Here is a 12,973-nt window from a genome sequence, read left to right as displayed (position 1 = left end):
ACACTAAGTGGCTACAGACTACTTTATGTTGAAAAACAGACAAATGAGGACAAACAATAGAAGATAATGTCACTATTAGACTTTTACACTACCAGATCACAAATTAATACATAAATACCACTTGAAGCTAGATGATGACTTGATCATTTGAATCAGTTGTGTAGTGCTAAGGAAACAGCTGGTGAGGTGTCAGGTTAACCTCTGTACTTAACTACTTCATAAGGCTAGGCCCCTATTTTCTCCACTTCCTTTCTGACTGATGTGCCCAAAGTAAACTGCCTGTTACTCAGACCTAGAAGCCAGGATATGGATGTAATCGGTATTATTTGATAGAAAAGACTTTGAAGTTTGTAGAAATTTTAAAATAATGTATGAGGCTATAACACAATAGGATTAGGTAGGAGAAAAGCCAAAGAAAAACCAACTGGAAATAAAAACAAATTGAGATCCCATGCTGTTCCATTATAACGTATAGGACAATGTTAAATCTAGCTCCCAGATTGCAATTTCTATGGCTACCACTAGCTACCATGTCAACCGTCTTTGTTCAAGGTTTCAGGCTTGTTTCTACCCAAACGAGGAAGAATTCTGAGTTTTGATACAGGAACGCACAGTTGGAAATCAGTCTGTGCGCGCGAGATGAAAAGGAGGCATTTCTGCAAATTCTGCTTTTCTATTGAACAAACTATTTTCCGTATGAAATATTATAGTTTAATTACATTTTAGGGTACCTGAGGATTGGTTAGAAACGTAGTTGGTCTTTTTTAAACAAAGTTTAGCGGTAGCTTTTTGGATTCCGTACTCTGCATGTTGAACGAGTGGATTACTCAAATCGATAGCGCCAACTAAACAGACTTTTTGGGATATAAAGAAGGATTTTATCTAACAAAACGACCATGCATGTTGTAGCTGAGACCCTTTGGAATGCAAATCAGAGGAAGATTTTCAAAAAGTAAGTGGATATTTAAACGCTATTTGTGATTTTATGAAGCCTGTGCTGGTTGAACAATATTTTGAAGTGGGGCGCTATCCTCAAACAATCCGATGGCATGCTTTCACTGTAGTAAAGCCTAATGTAAATCGGACAATTCAGTTAGATTAACAAGAATTTAAGCTTTTAACCGATGTATGCACCAAAATGTTTCATATCCATAATTTGTATGATTATTTATTTGAATTGCATGTCCTCCAATTTCACCAAAAGTTGTCGACAGTTGTCCCACTAGCGGGACGCCTATCCCAGAGATTAAAAGAGAATGTGTTTTGAGTCCACTTACTTGGTGAAATATAGGCAAATAAGTGAGTATATAACGATGGCTGTGGTGATGGTCATAATTTCCAGCAGCACCATCGTGACTCTGTTGCTGGAAGCTGTATGAGGTAATTGACAGATAGTTAACAGACCAATCGGTGGAAAGGTGTGAACGCCAACTTGTAAGTGTGATTCATTCTCAGTTACCTGTGACAGTGAGGGATAGGAGCTCAATCTCAAAGGAGAAATGATAAGAGAAAATGTAAATCTCAAACACAGCTGTAGTTCCCTTGATGGGAGTAATCACCAGCAGGGAAGAGAGAGGCAGAAGAGTGATTGACAGCTGGCTGGGTCTGGGTTCTGTTGGAGCCAATGAATGTAAAGAGGAAGGAGCCTCCTGGGTAATGTGGCTGAATGGAACAGGTGATGGTGAAGTGGCCACTGAACACCTCTGGCCCTTGGTGGCCCTTGGGACCCCTCTCATTGAATCAGCCAGGGAGATATCAGGTTTTTGCTGGAGATCTGTAAAAAGAGGAGATAAGTCCCTCTCACAAACAGCTACTCAATAATAGCACAACACACTGTGCATAATTTTTACCCACAGGTTCTACCTGAAAATATCACCCCAGCATTATTGCAGCGGGAGATGGTTGGAGATGTAAATATTGGTTGGCATTCAAATAGTGACCATTCCGATCCGTTACATGGAATGGAACCACGGACCACTTGTCCAGTACCATTTTCAAACAGAAAGCCACCTGGTGCTGAAATAGCCAAGCCACAGCCAAGCTGTCAACAGACCACTGCTGCCTGTGTAATGTCCAATTCAGTGTCCATCAATGTCACCCAGTCACCAAACAGATACAGCTGCATCGCCCCTTCACATCGGCCTCCTACCTGTAACAGCCGTGTTCTGTCTTGAGAGAGAAAGAATGAGAGAGAGAGAGATAGAGAGTATTGACACATATTGTCGGGAATAGAAAATACATTGACACTGACATTGCAGCATTTGTTTCAAAGGATCTTCTACCTATGCAAGTGAGTCCAACATCATTTCCGGGTGTGCAAGTGTGCTCTTTTCTGAACAATGTGTCACAGTCCAGGAGAAGGGACTCATTACCTTTACACTGGAACTCTTTAGCCAAGAATAGACGCTCCCCTTCTCAATTTACCCCCCCCCCCCCCCCCCCCCCCCGTAGAGCTGAAGTAGCCCCACAGCCAAGTTCTTGACAGACTACCTCTGCATCCTGCCAGTCAGTCAGCTTCACACACTGAGGCCCAGGACTGATTGGACTTCACCTCCACTCTCCCAAAGCAGAGAGGAGCACCATCCACAAGCCTCACAAAGGCTGAAGAAAGATATATGGAGGAGCATTACATCACTTTTGTTGATGGTAAATCATTTTGAATTAAACAAAAACAACAAGTTTTTTACAATATCGTACCTGAACAGACAACAGAAGCATCATAACACTGGTGTACGCATTGAGTAGACACTCATCAAGGGTATACTCGTTTCCAGAACATTTCACGGTGCTGATACTCTTTCCTCCATGTTCCTGTCCAGGTCTGTATGGTACCGCAATAGCGTTGCCACAGCCTAGCTGTCTACACAATACCATCTTTCATGTCCCAGTTGATCTCACACACTCTCTTCCACTCTGATTTGGTGAAGACCTCCACTCTCCCAGAGCAGGAGCTTGTCCCATTCACTAGTCTGACTGCAGGATTGGCTGCACACACAAGAGAGAAGAAGACAACAGTAGCAATAGACATATGAACAAAGATTTAGGTTTAAAAATTATTGTTATCTATCAACAATGATAAGCCACCGGGGTCTGACAACTTGGATGGAAAATTACTGACGATAATATCAGATGATATTGCCACTCCTATTTGCCATATCTCAATTTAAGCGTACTAGAAAGTGTGTGCCCTCAAGCCTGGAAGGAAGCAAAAATGTGCCTGCTATCAGCCTGTTACCAACCCTTTGTAAACTTTTGGAAAAAAATGGTGTTTGACTAGATACAATGCTATTTTACAATGAACAAATTGACAACAGACTTTCAGCACGCGTACAGGGAATGACATTCAACAAGCACAGCACTTACACAAATGATCAATGATTGTCTGAGAAAAATGTATGATTAAAATATAGTGGGGGATGTTTTGTAAGACTACAGTCGATTATATTCTGTTTCTGGAAAAACGTATGTGTTATGGCTTTACACCCCATTCTATATTGTTGATAAAGAGTTACTGGTCTAACTGGGAGTTTAATAGAAGCCTTTCCAACAAAATACAGGTAGAATCAGGAATTCCCCAAGGAAGCTGTCTAGGCCACTTACTTTTTTCAATCTTCACTAACAACGTGTCACTGGCTTTGAGTAAAGCCAGTGAGTCTATGTATACGGATGACTCAACACTATACACGTCAGCTGCCACAGTGACTGAAATGATTGCAACACTTACAGTGCCTTGCAAAAGTATTCATCCCCCTTGGCGTTTTTTCTATTTTGTTGCATTACAATCTGCAATTTAAATGGAATTTTATTTGAATTTTATGTCATTGACATACACAAAATAGTCCAAATTGGTGTGAAAAAAAAAAAACTTTTTTCAAAAAATAAAAAAACTAACGAAAACCTGGTGTGTGCTTATGTATTTACCCCCTTTGCTATGAAGCCAAAGATAACCCCGAAAGAGCTGTAAAGCTCCACAGCTAAGATTGGAGTATCTGTCCATAGGATAATTTTTAAGCCGTACACTCCACAGAGCTGGGCTTTACAGAAGAGTGGCCGGAAAAAGCCATTGCTTAAAGAAAGAAATAAACATGTTTGGTGTTCGCGAAAAGGCATTTGAGAGACTCCCCAAACATATTGAAGAAGATACTCTGGTCAGAAGAGACTAAAATTGAGCTTTTTGGTCATCAAGGAAAACGCTATGTCTGGCGCAACCCAACACCTCTCATCACTCCGAGAACACTATCCCCACAGTGAAGCATGGAGGTGGCAGCATCATGCTTTGGGGATGTTTGTCATCAGCAGGGACTGGGAAACTGGTCAAAATTGAAGGAATGATAGATGGTGCTAAAAACAGGGTAATTCTTGAGGTAAATCTGTTTCAGTCTTCCAGAGATTTGAGACTGAGACGGAGGATCACCTTCCAGCAGGATAATGACCTTAATCATACTGCTAAAGCAACACTCAAGTGGTTTAAGGGGAAACATTTAAATGTATTGGAATGGCCTAGTCAAAGCCCAGATCTCAATCCGACTGAGAATCTATGGCATGAATTGAATACTGCTGTACATCAGCGGAACCCATCCATCTTGAAGCAGCTGGAGCAGTTTTGCTTTGAAGAATTTGCAAAAATTCCAGTGGCTAGATGTGCCAAGCTTTTAGAGACATACCCCAAGAGACTTGCAGCTGTAATTGCTGCAAAAGGTGGCTCTACAAAGTATTGACTTTTGGGGGGTGAATAGTTACAGTGTATGCATGATTAAGTTTTCACTTATTTCTTGTTTGTTTCACAAGAAAACATATTTTGCATTTTCAAAGTGGTAGGCATGTTGGGTAAATCAAATGATACAAATACATTTTAATTCCAGGTTGTAAGGCAACAAAATAGGAAAAATGCCACTGGGGATGATTACTTTCACATGCCACTGTAATAAAGAGCTGCAGTTAGTTTCCGAATGGGTGGCAAGGAATAAGTTAGTCCTAAATATTTCAAAAACTTTACGCATTGTATTTGGGACAAATCATTCTCTAAACCCAAAACCTCAACTAAATCTTGTAATGAAAAATGTGATAATTGAGCAGGTTGAGGAGACTAAACTGCTTGGAGTAACACTGGATTGTAAACTGTCATAGTCAAAAACATATTGATACAACATTGGCTGGGATGGGTGAAATTTGTCCATAATAAAGTGCTGTAACAGCACTATCAACAAGGCAGATCCTACAGGCCCTAATTTTCTTGCGCCTGTACTACTGTTCAGTCGTGTGGTCAGGTGCCACAAATACAACTTAGGAAAACAGGGGGGACTGTGAAGCAACACAAACATAGGCACAGACACATGCATGCAAACACATTTGATAACATACGCACTATACACACACGAACACATGGATTTAGTGTTGTAGATATGTGGTAGTAGAGTAGGGGCCTGAGGGCACACACTTAATATATTGTGAAATCTGTTGTGAATGTATTGTAATGTTAATTTTTTTTTATAACTGCCTTAACTTTGCTTGAACCCAAGAAGAGTAGCCAATGGGGATCTATAATAAATACTAATACTAAATACTAGGTCCTTTTCCAAACACTTAACATACTATTGGTAAGATTTTTGGTGGAAGCCCTAAATTGCTGGGAGCTGCTGGAGACTCCACTACACCTCTGTTGTAGGGTGTGCGTGTTAGGTTTCAGTGGTTTGTTTGTGTAATCTGACTCAGGTAAGAATTGTGTAAATTAATCTATTTTAACACACATTTATTTTTCAGTGTGTGTTAAGTAATTAAGGTACAATTGAGGTCAAATACATTGGAACCCTTGCAATTTACAACGGAGTTGCAATGGATCAGAATGTTAATTTAGTCTTTATTTAAAAACTGGTTTAATGGCTATTTTTACTCTGTAGGCACCTGCAACTTACCACAGGTAAAATAAATTACTCAGTAAACGAGAATCACTTGCATCCAACCAAACTAATTTGAATTCTGAATAATATAGTCCAGGCAATGCCTGTCTGTTTCCTTTTTGGATCCCCCGTGTATTACCTGCCTGCCCCTGAACCCAGCTACCTGCCTCCTCCTGTGGTCCTTTAAACACCTGCTGCGCCCTGAGCTTGAAACCGGCTCTCTGTCTCTTCATTACCCTTTGTAGCTAAATTGTACATTCTCTTTAGAGATTACACAGATTCACGCCACTCTTAAAAGCTAATTGTTTCATTTGACATATGTTGTTTGTTCATGCATAGATGCATCAACAAATTATGAACACATTCACTCACTAACTTGATGCTTTCTATGTTAAAATGAACAAACTCTGCTCTAAACATGTGGAATTGTTGACCATTTCAATTCAAGTTTATTTTGTAACTTAAAATTGGTAAATCAATGACTAACAGCTTTAACACGTTTTCCACTACAGGACATCCTCACTGGGACCATAATTTATGGAATGACCCTTTTATACAGCACATCAATATGAAAAAGCCTCAAATATGCAATGTATTGTTTAAGGCAGACAGTCTTGCCTGTACTTACACAGGTATGAATAGCAGCATAGGGGCCCTACATGCACAAATACATAAAGTAATCCTATCTGAACACCAGGACATGATCATCATCAGTATCATGACAGGTATCATATCTCAAACTGGGTCTCCACTGAACTATTGAAAAATGCTGTCTGAAGAGTGGACTGAAGAGTGGAGTGGACTTGTATCACTTCTGTCACATTACTTCTATTTGAAAACACACATAACATCTTCATTTTCTCAAGTGAAATTCTTGCAGTTAATCTCTGATCAGTGTTATTTACCCATCTTTATTACAGAATAAGTAGTTATTGTTGTGTGTGTGTGTGTGTGTTGTGTGCATTCGTGCACACAAAATATTTTTGCTTTTCTGATAGACTACCCAAACCTGAGAAGAATGACCTTTGTTAGTTGATCCCTGTGAAAGGTCAAGGGTCAAAAGGGCCACCTGACCACAGATGGTCAGAGAGGACAAACAGGACAGAGGGACAGACTGTTGATAATGCTTTTAATGAAGGGAATTGGTAAGGATGTCTGGTTGTTGTCTGTATGTTGCCAATATGATTTGTAACCCACGTGTCTCTCTTTCTCCCTCTCGATGTCACTCCTTCATTCTTCCCCATCTCCCTTCATCTCCCTCCGTCTCTCTCTCCCTCTCTCTTTATATTTTTCTCTCTCTCTGTCTTTCTCTCTCTCACGTGTTCAACCTCATTCTCCCACCTCTCTTTTGAGAGGCAGCCTAATGACTTTGTGTAGAACATATGGTTTTGGTCTGATGCACTGTCATATGGTCTCACTAACACCAGACCTCGCTTACTGTTACACACTCCTCACCAAACCTGATGTCAGTTTCATGCAGGCTACCACATGTTGCCTTTGGATTTACTGAAGGTTATATTCTTGAATGTTTCTCCTGCTGTTTCTCTTAGGCTGGGTATGTGTGTGTGTGTGCGTGTGTGCGTGTGTGTAACGAATCTAAAAACGTAGACCTCAATTTTTTCATCACAAGTAGAAATATGGTTTGCCTAGGGTAAGTCCAAAAGCATCATTCTCCAATGCCATTGTCTGATTATGAAAATAAGACAACTACTATTCTTACTTGACAGGCTTAAAATGAAAATGACAGCACCAAATCAAAAACAGTCCCATGCTACGCGGATCAGTTGCCACTGCTGCTGCTGTTGAGATACCACACAAATCAAGTGGAGTCCATGACTTTGTGAAAAAAGAAGCCTGGTCTGCCTTTCAACCTCAACCAGGCTTGGTCTGCCTAAACAGGCTCTAGGAATACTTTAACACAAAGCACCTTCTTCCTCCTTTAACCTTTTATGGACATTAATTGTGCCTGGAATGCTCTGTACCTGTTTTGGCTGGGCATCATATCCTCTCTGGCCACATTAGGCCGGGGCCTGGACCAATGATTGCAGCATTCACAACGCTTCAGCTGCAGGAGAAAGGACACATTCAATTTAGTATACAGGAACCAGTGTGTGTGTGTGTGTGTGTGTTTGTGCATTCCTGCATGCATAAATGTGTGTGTGTGTGTGGAGGATGATAGATAGTAGTTTTTATAAACAGTTTGATATCCCTATTAACTAAGCCTCAGTAAGCTCCAGGTTTTATTTACTGTTGGGGGGACTCAGTGAAACAGCCCATCAGAGGCAGACTGGACTGGACTGGGTCCCTGTCTATTACCGAAATGGCAGTAAGAATTTCTATGCACCACCTGTGTGTAATGCATAATGGATCCGACCTGGGTTCAAATACACCTCATGACCAAAAGTATGTGGACACCTGCTTATCAAAAATCAATTTCCAAAATCATGGCCCCTCCTTTGCTGCTATAAAAGCATTCACTCTTATGGGAAGGCTTTCCACTAGATTTTGGAACATTGCTGCGGGGACTGTGGCTTCCATTTAGCCACAAGAGCATTAGTGAGGTCGATAACTAATGTTGCGGGATTAGGCCTGGCTCGCAGTCGACGTTCCGATTCATTCCAAAGGTGTTCGATGGGTTTGAGGTCAGGGCTCTGTGCAGGCCAGTCACGTTCTGCCACACCGATCTCGACACACCATTTCCATATGGACCTTGCTTTGTGCACAGGGGCATTGTTATGCTGAAACAGGAAAGGGCCTTCCAAAAACTGTTGCTATAAAGTTGGAAGCACAGAATCGTCTAGAATGTCATTGTATGCTGTAGCGTTAAGAATTCCTTTCACTGGAACTAAGGGTCCTAGCCCGAAACATGAAAAACAGTTGGCACTATGCATTCGGGCAGGTAGCATTCTCCTGGTATCCGCCAAACCCAGATTCGTCCGTCAGACTGCCAGAGAGTAAAGCGTGATTCATCACTCCAGAGAACGTGTTTCCAATACTCCAGAGTCCAATGGCGGCAAGCTTTACACAACTCCAGCCAATGCTTTGCATTGCGTATAGTGATCTTAGGCTTGTGTGCGGCTGTTCGGCCATGGAAACCCATTTCATGAAGCTCCCGACTAATAGTTATTGTGCTTCTGTTGCTTCCAGATGCAGTTTGGAACTTGGTAGTGTTGCAACCGAGGACAGATTATTTTTACGTACTACACGCTTCAGCATTCTGCGGTCCCGTTCTGTGAGCTCCCTTTCTGTGAGTTGACTGAGGCAGCTCTAGTAGGGCAGAAATTTGACGAATTGAATTATTGGAAAATTAGCATCCTGTGACGGTCACTGACCTCACTGAGCTTGTCAGTAAGGCAGTTCTACTGCCAAGGTTTGTCTATGGAGATTGTATGGCTGTGTGCTCGATTTTATACACCTGTCAGCAACGGGTGTGGCTGAAATAGTCAAATCTCCTAATTTGAAGGAGTGTCCAAATACTTTTGTATATATAGTGTATATACAATATAAGGACCCTGTCTTTCAAAGATAATTCATAAAAAAAAATAATAATAACTTCACAGATCTACATTGTAAAGGGTTTAAACACCGTTTCCCATGCTTGTTCAATGAACCATAAACAATGAATGAACATGCACCTGTCGCTAAGAGAATAACAGCTTACAGACGGTAAACCATTAAGGTCACAGTTATGAAAACTTAGGACACTAAAGAGGCCTTTATACTGACTCTGAAAAACACCAAAAGAAAGACGCCCAGGGTCCCTGCTCATCTGCGTGAACGTGCCTTAGGCATGCAGATCTGGCCAGGACAATAAATTGCAATGTCCGTACTGTGAGACGTCTAAGACAGGGCTACAGGGAGACAGGACGGACAGCGGCAGACCACGTGTAACAACACCTGCACAGGATCGGTACATCCGAATATCACACCTGCGGGACAGGTACAGGATGGCAACAACAACTGCCCGAGTTACACCAGGAATGCACAATCCCTCCATTAGTGCTCAGACTGTCCACTATAGGCTGAGAGAGGTTGGACTGATGGGTTGTAGGCCTGTTGTAAGGCAGGTCCTCACCAGACATCACCAGAAACAACATCGCCTATGGGCACAAACCCACCGTCGCTGGACCAGACAGGACTAGCAAAAAGTGCTCTTTCCTGACACGTTGCTGTTTGGTCTCACCAGGGGTGATATTCGGATTCACGTTTATTGTCGAAGGAATGAGCATTAAACCAAGGCCTGTACTCTGGAGCGAGATCAATTTGGAGGTGGAGTGTCCATCATGGTCTGGGGTGGTGTGTCACAGCATCATCGGACTGAGCTTGTTATCATTGCAGGCAATCTCAACGCTGTGCGTTACAGGGAAGACATCCTCCTCCTTCATGTGGTACCCTTCCTGCAGGCTCATCCTGACATGACTCTCCAGCATGACAATGCCACCGGCCATACTGCTTGTTCTGTGCGTGATTTCCTCCAAGACAGAAATGTCAGTGTTCTGCCATGGCCAGCGAAGAGCCCGGACCTCAAGCCCATTGAGCATGTCTGAACCTGTTGGATCAGGGGGCCATTCCCCCCAGAAATGTCTGGGAACTTGCAGGTGCCTTGGTGGAAGAGTGGAGTAACATCTCACAGCAAGAACTGGCAAATCTGGTGCAGTCCATGAGGAGGAGATGCACTGCAGTACTTATTTCAGCTGGGGGCCACACGAGAAACTGACTGTTACTTTTGACCTCCCATTTTGACCTCCCATTTGTTCAGGGACACATTATTCCATTTTTGTTAGTCACATGTCTGTGGAACTTGGTCAGTTTATGTCTCAGCTGTTGAATCTTGTTATTTTCATACAAATATTTAGACATGTTAAGTTTGCTGTAAATAAACGCAGTTGACAGTGAGAGGACGTTTCTTTTTCTGCTGAGTTTATATAGTGTATATACTGTATACTCAACAAAAATATATATGCAACATGCAACAATTTCAACTATTTTACTGAGTTACAGTTCATATTAGTAAATCAGTCAGTTTAAATAAATTCATTAGTCCCTAATCTATGGATTTCACATAACTGGGCAGGTGTGTAGCCATGGGTGGGCCTGGGATGGCATCGGCCCACCCATTTGGGAGCCAGGCCCAGCCAATCAGAAAGGGCTTTATTACAGACAGAAATACTCCTTAGTTTCATCAGCTGTCCGGGTGACTGTTCTCAGATGATCCCGCAGGTGAAGAAGCCGGATGTGGAGGTCCTGGGCGGGCGTGTTTACACGTCGTCTGCGGTTGTGAGGCCAGTTGGACTTACTGCCAAATTCTCTAAAACAATGTTGGAGGCGGCTTATGGTAAAGAAAATAACATTAAATTATCTGGAAACAGCTCTGGTGGACATTATTACAGTCAGCATGCCAATTGAACGCTCCTTCAAAACTTGAGATATCTTTGTCAGTGTGTTGTGTGGCTAAACTGCTAATTTTAGAGTGGCCTTTTGTTGTCCCCAGCACAAGGTGCACCTGCGTAATGATTATGCTGTTTATGCAGCTTCTTGATATGCCACACCTGTCGGGCAGATGGATTATCTTTGCAAAGGAGAAATGCTCACTAACAGGGATGTACACATTTTTGACCCAATTTGAGAGAAATAAGCTTTTTGTGCATATAGAACATTTTGGGGATCTTTTCTTTCAGCTTATGAAACATGTAACCAACACTTTACATGTGGTGTTTATATTTTTGTTCAGTATATTTCCAAATACTTCAGCTGTATTTCATTGAATTTGCCTGGCGTAATGAAGCCAAGGGAATCATCACAAAAGTACTAACTCCACCCATCTGACATTTGAGAGACTCAGACACTCAAAGTGTTTGATAGAAAACAAATACAATTAGAACGTAGGTCTGTTATGGATGCATTGCATTATTTTCTGTTAACTCAAAGTTATAGTATAAGACTATTAACTGTAATCATTCCCAACAACTCCTGCCCATTACCACACCTCATCCACACTGTGTGCCAGAGGGTTCACTTGAACAGCCTACCACAGACAGGCTAGACTTGCTGTAAAGAAAATGGTAAGACATTACTTTGAGTCTGTGGCTCACTTCCTGTGGTTAATTTCCTGTCGAAATCCTCAAGATTGATGAATACAGAGACTGTTCTGGTCCTTTTCAGAGGGAAAATATTGATCAATAATGGCTTTGTTTTCATTTTCTATTTGTTGATCAGTCGATAGAAGTCAAGATTGTATTGATCATGAAAAATTCATTTTTTTGGATCTAAGGAGTCACAAAACCAAAAATGCTGGATCAATTGGTAGACTTCCATTTGATTACACTGCTGGATGAGGGTTTAAGTTGGAGTTGTTGGATGGAGATGCACAGGGCTTGGAATTAAATTGGACTCCACAATGAGCCTAATTGTAGCTTCATATCATGTTTCGTAAATCAAAGTGACATTTCTGCTCCTCGTTCATTTAATTTTTTTTATTTAGTTTTGTTTTTTAGCAATTTTTCTTAAGGCAGTACCAGATCTAAAAGAAAAGATGAGATCACTAGTCCAGAAAGAACGCCATCAAAGTTGTCACCGAAAATGTCCTTGTTCTCTAATTTATAAATAAAAAACAGAGGTTGTTCCTGTCATGTCTCTTCTTGGAGATAATTATGACAAGATGAAAGCAGTTAAATTCCTCCCTCTGTTCTCCGCTCCTCAGATATTTCCCCCAAAACAGAGATGAGATTTCACGTGGCTGTCATTGCCTGCGTGTCCCTGTCTCTCTTTTATCTGTATTTCCATTTTTTGTCTCCTCCCTCGTTCTGTCCCTCCTCTCCCTGTCTTCACTCACCCTCAATTTTATGAAAAAGTGTTAAGAAAGTTTTTACTACAATAAACTGAAGTAAAAAATAAAATAAGAAATAAGAAAAATAATAATAATTAAGGAGAAACAATAAAATAACAGTAGCGAGGCTATATACAGGGGGTACCGGTACAGAGTCAATGTGCGGAGGTAATTGAGATAATATGTACCTCAATGTAGGTAGAGGTAAAGTGACTGTGCATGGATAATAAACAGAGAGTAGCAGCAGCAT

The 12,973-nt window shown here is 41.4% G+C and overlaps 1 pseudogene; it reads right to left on the bottom strand.

The window, feature by feature from the left end:
- Positions 1–1,451: 1,451 nt before the first annotated feature.
- LOC149984583 (scavenger receptor cysteine-rich type 1 protein M130-like) lies at positions 1,452–4,442 on the bottom strand (annotated as a pseudogene).
- Positions 4,443–12,973: the final 8,531 nt, after the last annotated feature.

This window comes from Oncorhynchus mykiss, chromosome 3 (assembly GCF_057628025.1).
Source record: "Oncorhynchus mykiss isolate SJ-2025 chromosome 3, ASM5762802v1, whole genome shotgun sequence".
In the NCBI taxonomy this organism is placed as follows: domain Eukaryota; kingdom Metazoa; phylum Chordata; class Actinopteri; order Salmoniformes; family Salmonidae; genus Oncorhynchus; species Oncorhynchus mykiss.
Note: the sequence above shows the minus strand (reverse complement) of the source record. Positions and strands in the feature narration are given on the sequence as shown.